At 36.9% G+C, this 14,123-nt stretch overlaps 1 long non-coding RNA gene across 11 annotated transcripts; it reads right to left on the reverse strand.

The window, feature by feature from the left end:
• Window positions 1–4,388: 4,388 nt before the first annotated feature.
• LOC109211434 lies at window positions 4,389–12,646 on the reverse strand. 11 transcript variants are annotated; one of them, XR_002065713.1, is made up of 4 exons: window positions 7,757–12,646; window positions 5,953–6,042; window positions 4,749–4,770; window positions 4,389–4,657 (listed from the first exon to the last, which is right to left on the reverse strand). It is a non-coding gene; the product is annotated as an uncharacterized LOC109211434 (long non-coding RNA). The 11 variants fall into 11 exon arrangements; XR_002065709.1 differs by having other exon boundaries at window positions 4,389–6,042; window positions 7,757–10,248; window positions 10,339–12,646; XR_002065705.1 differs by having other exon boundaries at window positions 4,389–6,042; window positions 7,757–8,022; window positions 8,133–12,646.
• Window positions 12,647–14,123: the final 1,477 nt, after the last annotated feature.

The following is a 14,123-nucleotide window of genomic DNA, read 5'->3' on the forward strand; positions in this document are numbered from 1 at the left end:
GAGCATCAAGAAAGAAGTTTCTATTTACCGAATCAAATGCTTTGTGCAAATCTATTTTAGCAGAAAACTGCGAAGCGGTGAAATTTCCTCAAAATTTCTACAAGATAGCAAAATCTTGTAAACTATCCCTCTTCTTTTAACGAACGCCATCTGGTTCAATAAAACTTATGACTTTCGGTTGCATAGCCTATTCGCAAGAATTTCTTCATTTTTCTTGTACACATAATTGCATAGCGAGGCCGATAAAGATCGAAGGAATCGCTAACTTCCCGCTTCGAAATAAGTGTGATAAACGTAGAATTTCTCGATTTGATGACCTGCCAAAGGATGTGTGAGGCCACATCCTTTGGCAGAAGGCAGCCGGGAAGTCGTCGGGACCTGGGGCTTTATTATTCAGATTCTCATTCTCCAAATGTGATCTCCCGTCTAAGACTGAAATTCCGCCCGATTCTCAGATTTTCGTGTGTTATAGCCCCCACCTTCTGCATGGGCCCGGACTAAATTTTGCTGGCCTATCAAAAACATCCTATGTAACAATAGTCACTGCCTCGCATGACCGTTACTCGTTTTTTGGCATTTTAAGGCCATAAAATCGGAATTCTGCCCGATTCCCAAATTTTTATGTGCTTTAGCCCACGTCTTCCCCATGGGCCCAGACCACCGAACACAGATCGCCAAATTTTTTGCCTGCCAATAAAAACGTCCTAAGTAACAATCGTCATCGCTTCGCCATGACCGTTTCTCACTTTTTTGGCATTTTAGGACCTGGATGCCTAAAAAGTTTTCCGGCCCATCAAAACGTTCTAAGTAACAATAGTCACTGCCTCGACACGACAGTTACTTGTTTTGTGGTGTTTTAGGGCCATAAAACAAGAATTCCGCCTGATTTCGAGATTTTCGTGTGCTATATAGCCCACGGCTTCTCCATGGGCCCAGGCCACCGGAATTAGATCGCCTAAAACTAAAATTCCACCCTAATTCCTAGATTTACGTGTACTATAGCCCCTGCCTTATGCATGGACCCACACTACCAGACCCAGATCGCTTTAAAATTTTTTGGCCTATTAAAAATGACATAAGGAACAATATTCACCACCTCACCATACCCGTTACTCGTTTTCTGGCATTTTAGGGCAATAAAACAAGAATTTCGCCCTGATTCCCACACTTTCTATGTTATAGCCCACGCCTTCTCTATTGGCCCGGGCCATCAGACTCAGATCGCCTAAAAAAATTTGCCGGCCCATCAAAAACATTCTAAGTAACAATAGTCAACACATTGCCACGTCTGTTACACGTTTTTGACATTTTAGGGCTATAAAACTGGAACTCCGCCATAATTTCCAATTTTTCGTGTGCTATAGACCCACCTTCTGCATGGGCTCAGGTCACCGGACCGGGATCGCTTTAAATTTTGCCGGCCATTGAAAAACGACATAAGAAACATTAGTCACTGCTTCGCCATGACCGTTACACTTTTGTTTGGCATTTAAGGGCCATAAAACTGAAATTTCGCTCGATGTCTAGATTTCTAGATTTTCGTGGGCTATAGCCCAGGTCTTCTGCATGGGCCCAGGCCACACGGATACGGGTCGCCTAAAATTTTAGCAGCTGATCAAAAACGGCCTAAGGAGCAATAGTCACCGCCTTGCCATGAACATTACTCATTTTTTTAGCATTTTAGGGCTATAAAACTGGAATTCTGCCCCATTCCCAGATTTTCGTATGTTATAGCCCACGCCTTCTGCATGGGACCGGGCCACCAGACCCTGATCGCCTAAAATTTTGTTGGCCCATAAAAAATAAACGAAGAAAAATAATCACCGCCACGGCATGACCGTTACTCATCTTTTGGTGTTTTAGGGACATAAAACTGAAAGTCCACCCAATTCCCATATTTTCGGGTGCAATAGCCCACGCAGGGGCTAAAATTTTGTCGGCCCATTAAAAACCTCCTAAGTAACAATGTCACCACCTGGTCATGACCGTTACTTTTTTTTAGGGTTTTAGGGCCATAAAACTAGAATTTTGCCCGATTACCAGATTTTCGTATGTTATAGCCCACCCTTTTGCATGGGCCCGACCCACAGAGCCGGATCGCCTAAAATTTTGCTGGCCATCAAAAACGTCCTAAGTAACAATATTCACTGCCTCGCCATGACAATTACTCATTTTTTCCGTTTTAGGGCCATAAAACTAGAATTTCACCGGATTTCCAGATTTTCGTATGCTATAGCCCACGTCTTCTCCATGGGCATGGGGCATTAGACTCGGTTCGCCTAAAAATTTTCCGGCCCATAAAAAATGTTCTAATTAAACAACCATCACCGCCTCTCCATGACCGTTACTCATTTTTTGGCGTTTTAAACGCCTACTAAACGTTGAATTCCGCCCTAATTCTCGAATTTCCTGTGTTATAGCCCCCACCTTCTACATGGGCCTAGGCCACCGGACTCGGATCGCCTTAAATTTTGCTGGCCCATAAAAAACGACCTAAGGAACAATATTCACCGCCTCGCCATGATCGTTACTCGTTTTATGGCGTTTTAGGACCATAAAACTGGAATTCCGCCCGATTGCTAGAATTTTTTGTTCTTTAGCCCACGCAGAAGGCGTGGGCCTATGTTATCGGACTCGTATCAGCTAAAATTTTGTCAGCCCATCAAAAACATCCTATGTAATATTAGTCACCGCCTCGACATGACGGTTACTCATTTTTTGGCGTTTTAGGGCCATAAAACAAGAATTCGGCCCTGATTCCCAGATTTTCGTGTGATGTAGCCCACGCCTTCTGCATGGGCCCAGGCCACGGGAACCGGATCGCCTAAAAGTTTTTCGGCGCATCAAAAACATCCTAAGGAACAATAGTTACCGTCTCACCATGACCATTACTTATTTTTTGGCGTTTTAGGGCCACAAAATTGGAATTCCGCCTTATTCCTAGATATTTGTGTGCATAGCCCATATCTTTTACATGATCGTTACTCGTTTTTTGACGTTTTAGGGCCATAACACTAGAATACCGCCCGATTCCCAACTTTTCGTGTGCCTAGCTCACGCCTTCTAGATGGGTCTGGGCCACCAGACTCGGATCGCCTAAATTTTGTCGGCCCATAAAAAATGACCTATGGAATAATAGTCACCGCCTCACCATGGCCGTTACTCCATTTTTGGTGTTTTAGGGCCATAAACTAGAATTTCTTCCGATTCTCCAATTTTCAGCTGTTATAGCCCACGCCTTCTGCATGGGCCCGGGCCATCGGACCCGGGTTGCTTAACATTTTGTTGGCCCATAAAAAACATCCTAAGGAACAATAGTCACCGCCTCGCCATGACCGCTACTCGTTTTTTGGCGTTTTAGGGTCGTAAAGCTGGAATTCTATCCGATTCCCAAATTTTCGTGTGCTATAACTCGTACCTTCTACATGGACCCGAGCCATTAACCCGGATCGAACCCATTGTATTTTTGAAACTTAAAGTTCATATAGCAGTAAATTTTTATACATAAATTTTATGCTTCTGATCGAAAATATTAGGTTCAAAGATGACCCTTGGGCGAAGCTCAGTACATTGCCCATTGCCATCGGTTGTTGTGTGTTTTGTCTGGCATCGCTCGTGGCGGCTGATGGCTTTTGGCAACGAACGGCGGAGCGTCGTGCAAGTAGCGCCACAAGGTGCCATGCGCATAGGGTTAAGCTAAGTACATGTCGATTGCGATCGATTATTGTTGGAAACATCGGGAGGCACATCACTCGTGGCGGCTGATGGCTTTTGGCAACGAGAAGGCAAAGCGTCGTGCAAGGCTAAATCTCCCTCTAATCTTTACTTGTTGTAGCAGATATTTGGCGTACATTCAAAATTATAAATCCTACATTTTGAGGAGATTTGTCTATAGATATTCTTTGGATAACCTGACAACTGTAAAAATTATTTAAATATGCATATTTTAAACTCTTATGAATAATTGTGTAACTTTTACCATAAAGTTACCCCTTAATGATGAAAACTCCTTTTATGTATGGTAGAATCCAACCGATGGTTCACCTATAGTAATTATTCTCTTTGCTTACAAATTTAGCTACTTTAACCTTTTTGGCACTCTTTCATCAAAGGTTTTTGAGACAACAACCGTTGCCTATAATCTGAGCTTTTTCAACTAAAAATAAATTTGAGGACAAAGCATAGGGACATTAATGGCACTTTATTGTCCTTTTGATGGAGATCCCATGACATCCAAAGTAGACACTAATCATCAAATTCCACAGAATATGCCAAGGATTCTGGTTCTCTTTTAATTCTCTGTTTAGGCTACTTTCTGTTATGTTTTGAATATTCTAATTGAATTAAAGAGAGGAGGGGGGGGGGGGGGGTAGGGGGAGGGGCGTGGCTTCAATTCATTACTTCAGTATCCAATTTTCAACTCATTAGTTAAGCATTACAACAAATTCTTGAACTTAATATCAGAGAAAGACGGGGTTAAATGAAGCGACATGAACAATAAGGATTCAAATAGCCGATTTTACTCGCCTCTTGAGCTCAGAGACCTGATCAATTTGCTGAACTAGCAAACTACAAAGCACACAAACCACCACAGCTCCATTTGGCCACAGTCATCCTATATATTAGCTTGACTTTACCCTCACAGGTTTTTGATATCCTGCCAATTCATTTCAATAACACGTACATAAAACTACAAAAAACATAAGGATACCTGGGGGGAAATGATAAGTAGAAGACATGGAATATACCAGGCTCAGGAGGCGGCAATCCCTGTAACAGTGAAAGTACCAAAGAAAGTAGAAACAAGAAAATTTCCAATGGCATGCAGTATTACATGAGCACTAAACTGAACTCCTTTCCTAATGCAGATAATTCTTTCTACTGAAGGAAAATATATAAAGGCATCATTCTACTATTACAAACCAGCTTGATTTCAGAACGATGGAAATATAACAACTGCACTAATAGTTCAAGGCTGGTGTTGAGAAGTTTACAAATTGGATTAGCCCTTTGAAGGCTAATAAAACAACCTATGGGAACAAAAGTGTGGAGAACAAGCGGATTTACTTGATAAATAGGAAGAGTGAGAGACGCGACAACTGTTAATATGTGCAACTAAATATTTATTCATAATATGTGGGGAACGAGTTCCTCGGCAAGAATTAAATTCAGTCGAAATGCCCGCGACTATATGACCATATGATAAGCTACAGATGCAACCCTCACAAATATATCATGCCGTAAAAAGTCAAATTCTGATAGTACATCACATGTTCATACTTTAAGTTAAATCATTACCAAGATACTGAAGTGAAGCTCTCCTGATAACTTTCTACTACTTTTTGACAGTTATTTAAGGGTTGTAACTATTGCTCCCACAGCATGCTTGCTTTTACTTTCCAACTTATTATACCAAGTTGCATAGGAATGATTTCTTTGATAGATTTAGTATTTTCAATTCTTCGTAGTTTGTTCTACGAAGTGGCTCCAATACGAGTTCTGAGGATTGAGAGTTACACTCTTGACTCGAGTAGAAAAAGTGTCTATGAACATTTATTTCTAGCACTTCAGCTAGCCTTCCAGATGCATACTCATTACGAGTCTAAGAAGGAGGTGAAATAAGGTCCCATAAGGTGTGCATTACTGAAAGTAACCTAGATTATTCCCATACTTAGAACAAGGCTCATTTAAGAGTTCTATCATAATGAAGTAGCAGCTTAGATTATTCCCATACTAAGAGCAACAACAAGGTTCATGAAGTGTTTTATCCTAATGAGGCGGCGGCATGTCTTTATTGTTGACAGAGGCAAGGACTAGCAGCATTACACAAGAAAAAGATTGAGGTTAAGATTATTAGCACCAAACATGACAGTTAGAAAGTATTTAGAGTCTAAAACGAGAACGACAGAGGGAAACATGAATTCTACATATATAAACAAAGGGATTTCATACCTCAAAGCTTCAGCCAATAGCTTTAGCAATAAAGGTGGAATTGCCTGTAGAAAGCAGCTACAACTTCAGCATTAACTGCATTAAATGTTTCTTAACAGGCAAAAGTCAGATACATCACAATTTAAGAAATTAATAACCAGATAATGAGAATACAAAGAGCAGGTGAGTTGGACTTCTACATACCCAACAAAAGAAAAATAGTTCCTCAAGTTCTTAATGAAGTTGGGACACTAACTTCATCAGCTAAAAGGTTCTCGGCATTCGGTTATGTCTTGATAATGTTAGGGGGGTAGATGCAATCAGACCTCCAGGTTTCCTGGGGGTGGGGTGGGTGGGGAGCGGCATATAGCTAAGAAGTTGGCAGAGGTAAAAAAAGCACAAAACACCGTAGTGATGTTCACTCACCATTCTCATCTATAATCGCACTGACAATTTGATCAAGCATAACTATGTTCTAAACTATAGCAAAGTTTGCTCCAAACATCTTTTAAAATTCGAGAATTCTACAGTAGGTCAACTTTGTTCGGTTCTAAAGAGCTACTTAATTATACATAGGAGAATCAAAAGCTTTTACATACACTTAATAAGAAAGGGGATGCCAACTATGATTTTGACTAGGGGTGTTCATGGTTCGGTTTGGGTCGGTTTTTCCCTAAAAAGAAACCAAACAAGTAAGTCGGTTTTTCAAATATTAGAACCAAACCAAACCAATTAAGTCGGTTTTTTATCGATTCGGTTTTTGTCGGTTTTTCGGTTTTTTCGGTTATTTATCAGTTTTTTCTTAAATATGAGACATACACTACCAAACACATATTACGGCGACTATATTTTCAACATAACACTATCAAATCAATTGCTCTTTGAGAAATCTATCATTTACCAAGATTTATTGATGATAATTGAATCAAATAGTGATGAATAATTTAAGTACTCAATTAAAAATTAATTATTTTTAAAATGAAATAAATTCTAGTACTTAGCAAAAGAAAACTTCCAATCAAACTAGAATGTAAAGGAAAATAATTAGATGATTATAATAGCAAAGAACTAGACTAAAAATACAAATGACTAATATGTACCATAAATTTTAGAAGCTTATATATATATATATATATATATATATATATATATATATATATATATAAATAGCTATTTTTGTAGTCGGTTTGGTTCGATTTTTTCGGTTATTTTTTGATTAAAACCAAAATCAAACCAATTTTGATCGGTATTTAAAATTCAAAACCAAAACCAAACCAAACCTAAAAAGTATCGGTTTGGTTCGATTTTCGGTTTGGTTCGGTTTGTCTGATTTTTATGAACACCCCTACTCACCATATACCTCAGGAAGAGAGCCATCCTAGCCCTGCCTGCATGTCCCGCGTTATGCCCATCATCCGGAAACATATAAAATAAGTGTGTGTGTGTGTGTGTGTGTGTGCGTGTGTATATATATATATATATATATATATATATATCGTAGCCCTAGAGAGGGTCNTATATATATATATGCAGGTGTAATAATAAATTTAAATAGCTATTTTTATAGTCGGTTTGGTTCGGTTATTTTTTGATTAAAACCAAAACCAAACCAATTTTGATCGGTTTTTAAAATTCAAAACCAAAACCAAACTAAACCTAAAAATTGTCGGTTTTTTTGATCGGTTTGGTTTGGTTTTCGGTTTGGTTCGGTTTTTATGAACACCCCTAATTTTGACTATTTATGAGACATGGGAGAACACTATGGCCTACATGTATATAAATCGTAAAATTAAGTACGTAAAATTTCTCCTCGACAGTATGCTACCTTGTGCACCAAGACCTGATAACACTTCAGGATTACGAGTCTCCATTCTCCACTTTGTTCAGACTTCAGATATATCATCAGCATGCAATCTATTACTTAGATATACCAAAGATAATTCCAAAGTGGCTGCTTCTCCTCAAACATTTATGAATCTAGAATAGCAGGGCGTATCCAGACAGGTTTTACATTTGGACGGGCTCTCGTTTCAGAAGAAACTCCTTCAGATGAGCCATCCGTATGTGGAAGTGTTGAAGGAAACCCAAAGTCTGCCAAGTAACAAAAAACAGAATAGGATAAACATGTTAAGAAACAGAAGCTCAAAAATAGCAGGTCAGTAACAAGACGATTTATCAAAGATGAGTATGAAATCACTTACCAAGCAATCCTATGGTCGAGTTTTAGAAACATATCCGTTTCCTGCAATAGAGCTTACTAATCGTAATCGGTAAAATAATTTAAATTAGTTTCATCTACGGTTTCGTGGATGCACTAGTAAGCTAACTTAATCTTCTAGCGTTTGAATTTATAGATACATACATCATAACAGTCAATAAAAGAACAATTTCCAGAAATTACATTATCAAAATCTTCCTAGCTTCTTCTAAAAGCAAATTTGGATTCAAGATTTGGTAATTGAATTGAAGCAGCTAATAAGGTTCCAAAATCCGCACACATCCACACAAAAAAACAAGAAATAATCATGGAACAGGATAAGAATCACTCAAAGGGTCAATCAATCTAGGGTTCTAAGGAAAAAACCAATTTCACCGATGCAAAAACATCACTGAAATCTTGAAAATCGGTGAAAGTGCTCCAGCTCCAGCGCCGGAGAAGTACCCGATCAATGACCCATTCCGTTTTCCAACTCAGATGAATGGAGGTCCACTCACCAGTTAATATTTCCATGCCATTAGAGGAAAATCACAAGCTTGACAAATGTCTTTTTCAAGAACGCGATATGACATTTTTTTCAAACAGGGCATTCTTTTGTAAATGAAATGACAAAAATTTATCTAAGCACCAGGAAATACTGTATTCTTTCTTTTAGAGATGGTCACGCATATTTGTCAAGTTTGTGATTCTCCTTACATATAACATGAAAGATTATCAATTGATAAGACGGACAACCATTTCTAGCATCTAAGATAGAAAAAGGGACGAGATTGATCGATCTGAAAAAAACTAAACACGTGTTAGGATATGAATCTTTCACCATTTACAACCAACCAGAAAGTGTGATATGATGGTGTTTTCACTTAGTGATAAATGCATTTTACTACTTTTGAATAATAGAAGATTACATTAACTGAAAATAAACAAAGAGAAGATTACAATAATTAATTGGTTAGAGGGCACATATAGTTATTGCAGACAAATACAAAAAAGTAGAGATTACAGTAATTGGTTAGCACTTCTTTTAAGTTAGAAAAGTTAATCACTTCAGACTAGGTGTTCACACTTAACAGTTTGGTTTGACTCAATTTTCCTTCTAAGAAAACATAAATTAAATTATTCCTATGCTAGGATCAAGGTTCATTTGAACCAACAACTTAATTGTTGCCCAGGCATCTAATGCTATTTCGTGCTGACTGCTATTCTACGAAGACACTAAAGACTGTCCAATTGTTTAACCCAAAAGGAAAGAGAGGACTTCAAACCTCAAAGAAATCTGAGGATCTTCAGCCAGTAATTTTAGCCAAAAACAATGATGGAATTATCTGTGGAGGAGGCTATTAGCTCAGAACTATCAACGTTATGTCTCTAAAGGAATTAATGTCCCATAATAGCCATATGTCATATACACCCTCAATGGGATAGTCAACATAAGCGATACTATACAAATAGGAAAGCATAAGCACTGCGCAACTATTACTGTTCATACTAACTCTTATCCACAACATTCTAGGAACGAGTCCCTCAACAACAATGTTAGTTGAAAAGCTTGCAGCTATTTTGTCCGCATGACACATTACGGTTGCAACACTGGCAAAAATTTCATGACCATAAAGGTTGCAACACTTGCAAAAATTTCATGACCTAATCAAATTGCAGTAGCAGATCACGCCTTCAGATTTTGAGTTTGCACTTTGAAAATTACCAGAGTATTGAAGTTCTTTAAAAGGTCTCCTAATAACTTTCCACTAATTTCGGGCTGCTTGGTTTTATCTTTTTTTTTTTTTTTGATAGAGGTAACAGTCTATTCATCAACTCAAAGCTTGTGTTGGAAATCACAATTACAAAAAAAAGGAAGAGACCTATTTACATCTGTCCAAGATTCTTCTTACAAGGACTCTAACAACTCTAATAAAGTCTGGGTTTCATCTACGCAAATTCTTTACACCAAAAATAAAAGGACAAAATACAGTTGAGCTTCTTTTTCTGTAAAGAACTCCTCCTATCTTCAAAACACCTATCATTTCTTTCCTTCCAGACATTCCACCAAATGCATGCTGGTATAGCCCTCCACCATCTCTTCTTCCTTCCCCAGCCACCTACATTGTTCCAGCATCTCAAAAGATCACAAGTAGTCCTGGGCATAACCCAAGTTGTATTCACCAATGCAAGGAATAACTGCCACATACTTGGTTTTATCTTGACATACCAAGTTGCATAGAGTGACTTCTTTGAGAGTTCACTAGTTTGACTTCTTAGTAGTTGTGCAAATTGGCTTCTTAGTAGTTGTGCAAATTTTGACTTCTTAGTATGAGTACGACGATCAAGAATTAACAGTCTTGAGTCAAGACATGTCACCAAGGTTCTATATCTAGCTCTTCAGCTTGCTTTCTAGATGCATACAGACTTACAACAACAACAACATACCTGGTGCATACTCACTAACAGATGTAATAAAAAAGGTAACTGCAACACATATGAAAAGAGGGCATCATATCAGTAAAATAAGGCCCATAAAGTGTGAAGAACTGAAAACAACACATTCTATTCCTATTCAAAGAGCATGGCTCATTTAAGAGATTCCTCGTTATGATGTGAAAAATCATAATTATTCAAAGACATGTAATATTCATAGTCAACAATGGAAGTACATAGACACAGACACAAAAGAAACCAAGCTTTAGAAAACAACAACAATTAGAAGTTATAGTTGTCAGTACCAATCAGAATAATTAGAAAATATGGAGTGTCTCCAATAAGGAATTTTCAGCATAAAAACCCCAATCCAAAAGGGGAAAAAAGGCATTTCAATCTTCAAAGTGTCCGAGAAGCTCCAGCCAATAAATTTAGTCAGCACAAAGGTGTAATCACCTGTATCATCATTATGAATAATGTTCCTTACTGCCATAAGTCTGATAATCACCAGGAAATGAGAAAATAAAGGACAGGGTAGTTCTATGCTTCCCACCAAAAGAGAAACACTTCAGCAAGTTCTAAGGAAGTTAGGAACCTGACTTCTTTTAAAACTGTTACATTAGGTTTTGACTAGATATTTGCAGGGTCACAGGGGATAGGTGCCGAAGCTAAATTCCCGGTTTCCTTTGGGGAGAGGGGGGGGGGGGGGCACGGAAAGTTAAGAAGGTGGTAGAGGTAAAACATTACATCAGATCTAGTGAGGCAATATCATAGCAATTCTGGTATGCAATTGATGCATACGCGGATGCAATCATACTTCTGGCGCTCATTTTCATCTACACATCTTATTTTCATAGTAAGATTCTATAGTAGGATAAGTTTATTCCATTCTAAATATCTACTTATACATAGAGTATCCATACTTCAACATATATCTAATAAGAAAAGGCACGTCAACTATAGCTTTTACTAATACTGAGACATAAGAGCACACTATCGCCTTAACGTATTGACAAGAAATAAACTGGAAGAATCACACAATACTTCTCCCCGACAGGACGCTACATTCTGCACCATAACAGGTATAACAGGTAATTAGACAAGCCGATTTCAGCAAATAAGAAAAGTAATCAGCAACTAAGAAATCCTATCATGAAACTTTAATAACCTTTCACTTTCCTGCAACAGAACTTGATAATTCCTTGGAAAACGGAATTGAAGTTCAAAACTTTGGGAAATGGATGAAACTAATCATTACAGGATTGAAGAAAGCACCAATAAGCTATAGCAAAAAAGAAGTAAAAATGTGAAAACTTAACTAAAAGTGAACACTAAAGAAACCCTAGTTACATTCTTCTCACAGCTCAAAGTTATTCACTTTATTATTAAAATCAGAAATGCTTATTAAACTCAACAGCACACAGGAAAAAACAAAATTTTGAAGGAAAAATTTATCAGCAAATTTAGTTTTACTTAAAAGAGAAAAATTAGTCCGATCAATTAAGAACAGACTTGGCAACATGCTCTTGATGGTCTATTAGTTACAGCAATTTAGGGTTCAAATTTGGGGATTTAAACTGAAGCAGCTTACTAGGGTTTCAAACAGCTGAGACATAGTCACAAAAAATCAACAAGATTTAATTCGACGGGTTAATCAATTTAGGGGTTTGAATAAAACGAACAATTTTATTCAAAAATCATCACCGTAAAACTGAAAAACCGGCGAAAGATTGCCGGCGCCGGAAAAGTGTCCGATCATATACTCGTTTCTTTATCCGACTCAAACCCATGGAGATCCACTTACCGATTGGTACCATTTTCTATGTCATGGAAGGAGAATCACAAGCCTGCCAAATATGTCACTTTCCAAAAACGGAAAGAACATGTCTCTTTGCAAGAAAGAAGAACTTTATTAAAAAAAAATATATTTGTCATATTTGTAATTCTCATCCTGCAAAATTGTATTATTACATAAGTAGGACCACCATTTCTAGCATCTAAGCAGGAAAAAGAAACAAGGATTGACCATTAAAAAAATTTCTAACATGAAATGGATAGAATTTGATTGCTCTACATAATGGTTCAATTATATAGAGGATTGTGGTATGTGGATGAGATATGTAGTAAATTCTAGAAAGTACAATTAATAAATTAATAGTGATATTAATTGTTATGTCCCGTCGTTATTTGTCTCTATCTTCATTAGCTATGAGTAAAATCTACATATACATTATCTTATATCACCTAGTAGTATTAATTTGTTATATTCGGTGATTACGTTTCTCTACCTTCGTAAGCTATGAGTAAGATCTACATATATACTATCTTCTCCAATTTTCACCCATGAGAATATACTGAATATGTTATTGTTGCTCAGTCGTTTGCCTTGATTTCACATATTATCATTCAACTTTCCCTTTATTTTATTAAACTAAGTGCCCCTTTGGATTGGCTTATTTTAATTGCTTTTAAGCCAAAATAACTTTTAAGTCATTTTGTAGTGTTTGGATAGAGTAAAAAAGTGTTTTTAAGCACTTATTTTTAAGCTAAAATGACAAAAACAAGCCAAAAGCCAAAAGCTAGAATTCCTAACTTATGGCTTAAAAGCTATTTTGGCTTAAAAGCCACTTAAATTAAGCTCATCCAAACGGGATCTAAAATAGCTATACTATTTTTGTAACATAAAAATCATTCGATTTAGCTTAATTACTCTTTCCGTTTCAATTTAGATGAGCTAATTTACCGATTGATACTATTTTCCATGCTATGGAAGGAGAATCACAAGCCTGACAAATATGTCACTTTCCAAAATTTGAAAGAACGTGTCTCTTTAAGAAAGAGGAACTTTATTAAAAGAAACCGGGACGGCATGTAAATGTATTTGTTAGTTTTGTAATTCTCCCTCTGCGTAACATGAAAATTGTATCAGTCCATAAGACAGACCACTATTTCTAGCATCTATACAGGGAAAAAAAACAAGGATCGATCGTTAAAAATTTTTCTAACATGAAATGAATAGAATTTGATTGTTCTATTTATAACGGTTCAATCATATATAGAGTATTGTGGTATGTGAATGAGATATGCAATAAACTCTAGTAAGTACAATTAATAAATGGATATTTCTATTTTTGAAACGTAGATTCTTATATTAGCGCGTGGTCTTAATTGTTATGTTCAGTCAGCTATGTTTCTCTACCTTCATAATATACAATACCTACCCCAACGCCACATGTGATAATATATTGAATATGTTATTATTATTCAGTCGTTTGCGTTTTCCCAACTCCTATGTAAGAATATATTAAATATGCTATTGTTGTTCAGTTGTTTGCGTTGATTTCATAGATTATCATTTAACTTTCCCTTTATTTTATTAAACTAAAATAGCTATACTATTTTTGTAACATAAAAATCATTCGATTTTGCTTAAATATTACAAAAATCACTAAATTATTTCTTATAACAAAATAATCATTCAACCTTGCCTAAGAACCATAAACAATCACAAAAAAAGTAATTCGACTTTACCAAAGTATCATATAAATGCCTCTTTAGT

The sequence above is a fragment of the Nicotiana attenuata genome, unplaced genomic scaffold, assembly GCF_001879085.1.
Source record: "Nicotiana attenuata strain UT unplaced genomic scaffold, NIATTr2, whole genome shotgun sequence".
Lineage (NCBI taxonomy): Eukaryota > Viridiplantae > Streptophyta > Magnoliopsida > Solanales > Solanaceae > Nicotiana > Nicotiana attenuata.